This window comes from Schistocerca americana, chromosome 3 (assembly GCF_021461395.2).
Source record: "Schistocerca americana isolate TAMUIC-IGC-003095 chromosome 3, iqSchAmer2.1, whole genome shotgun sequence".
NCBI classification, from domain to species: Eukaryota; Metazoa; Arthropoda; class Insecta; order Orthoptera; family Acrididae; genus Schistocerca; species Schistocerca americana.
The window spans coordinates 836,579,500-836,581,696 of NC_060121.1; the positions used below are offsets into that span (position 1 = coordinate 836,579,500).

At 44.2% G+C, this 2,197-nt stretch overlaps 1 non-coding gene across 1 annotated transcript; it reads right to left on the bottom strand.

Annotated features, from left to right (window-relative positions):
- Positions 1 to 1,631: 1,631 nt before the first annotated feature.
- Trnaa-cgc lies at positions 1,632 to 1,704 on the bottom strand. The gene has a single exon. It is a non-coding gene; the product is annotated as a tRNA-Ala (tRNA).
- Between the last annotated feature and the right edge of the window lie 493 nt (positions 1,705 to 2,197).

The window sequence follows — 2,197 nt, forward strand, 5'->3', positions numbered from 1 at the left end:
ACCAATACGTTTGAGATTCTGTCCTTCACTGACACAAACTGACCCACATGGACTCACTTCTACTCTTTTGGGGAAACCTCTTCTGTCCGGTGTCAAGAGGAGGCAAACATAAACGGGTAAGAGTCTATTAAACGTCGGAAGTTGAATCATACGGCGAATGGTGGTACCACCTAGGAAAATGGCAGCAAGTGCATGGACAGGACACCAAGTCCACTCAGGGTGTTTGCCTGAGGCCCTCATTCAACATGCTGAAGAGGCTGTTCCACCAGCGAATGGGGAAACAGAGTGCAACCAGCTGCAGGTTATGGAGCATGTTGGAACAAATGATGACTCTCCTCTGCTCTCTGAGGTCATACTTGGCTCATTGCAGGGACTGGCAGAGAAGTTTGAGAAGACCAGCCTTGTGGATGGAGTTTCGACGAAGCTCACAATTTGTAGCATGGTCCCAGAACTGATCGTGGCCCTCTGGTTCTGAGTCTGGAGACCAGTGACTTGCTTGACTTGCGTGATAGGGTTGAGAATTGTAGGGTCCTACTAAACGTATCAAATGTGCGCTACACATCAGAGGCTGCTACTCAGGTAGCTGACTGTGTGTAGGGTGCACCAAGAGTTTCTTTGGTTAGATAACGAAAGCTGTAGGAAACCTGGAAGTATCAGTGTAAGATCGAAAGAAATCTCTCCCACATGTGAAAGTGTTAAAATCCTAAAGGTAAACAGTCAAAGCATTTGCTAAAAAGTGCCAGAGTTTGAAGCTCACATAATACTTGGTTGAAGCCTGAAATTGAAACCAGTGAGATTTATGGCAAAAGTTGAAGTATAAATCGATAGGACAGTCAAATGGAAAATGGAGGTGAGGTATTTGTTGCAGTAGCCAAGAAACTCTAATCCACCAGAAATTGAAGCTGCTTGTGAGATTCAAATAAGTATCACTGTCAGTGTTGTTGAGAAACAGATAAATCCGTTAATACTGAATAAAACTCCAGGACCGGCTGTAATGCCTGTAAGATGCTACACTGAATTTGCGGCTGAGTTAGCCCATCTAATCAGAATCTATCGTAGATTCCTAGAACAAAAACCATGCCAGTTCTTGTAAAAAGTGGAGGTCACACCCGTCAACAAGATGGGTAATAGAAGTGATCCACAAAACCACCGTCCAGTATCCTTGACACCGATTTGTTGTAGAATCTTAGAACTCATTCTGAGCTCAAACTTAATGAGGTATCTTGAAGAGATTGACCTCCTCTATGCCAACCACCATGGATTCCGGAAATATCGATCATATGAAACCCAAATTGTACTTTTCTCACACGAAATACCGAAAGCTTTGGATGGAGGCAATCAGGTAGATGCAGCATTTCTTGATTTCCGAGAAGCATTTGACTCAGTACCACAACTACGCTTATTGCCTAAAGTACGATTATATGAGGCATGAAGTGAAATTTGTGGCCAGAATGGGAGGAGGAGGAGGATATTAGTGTTTAACGTCCCGTCGACGACGAGGTCATCAGAGACGGAGCGCAAGCTCGTGTTAAGGAAGGATGGGGAAGGAAATCGGCCGTGCCCTTTCAAAGGAACCATCCCGGCATTTGCCTGAAGCGATTTAGGGAAATCACGGAAAACCTAAATCAGGATGGCCGGAGACGGGATTGAACCGTCGTCCTCCGGAATGCGAGTCCAGTGTGCTAACCACTGCGCCACCTCGCTCGGTGTGACCAGAATGAGTACTTTTTGATAGAGAGGATACAGCTTGTCATCTTGGATGGAGAGTTATCATTAGGTGCATAAATAACTCCAGGTATGCCTCAGGGGAGTGTGTTGGGACCCTTCCTGTTCACGTTGTATGTTAATGACCTTGCCGACAGTATTAATAGTAACCGGAGTCTTTTGACAGGTGATGCAGTCATGTATAATGAAGTACTATCCGAAAAAAGCTGCATAAATATTCAGTCAGATGTTGATAAGATCTCAACGTGGTGCAAAGCGTCGCAACGTGCTTTAAATGTTCAGAAATTTGAAATTTTGCACTTTATAAAACGAAAAAACGAAGTATTCTATGAGTATAACATCAATGAGTCACAGCTGGAATCGGCCAACTGATAGGAACATCGGGGTGTAACACTTTGCATGGATATGAAATGGCATGATCACATAGGTTCATTCGTGGTAAGCATGTCGTAGACTTCTGTTTAGTGGTAGA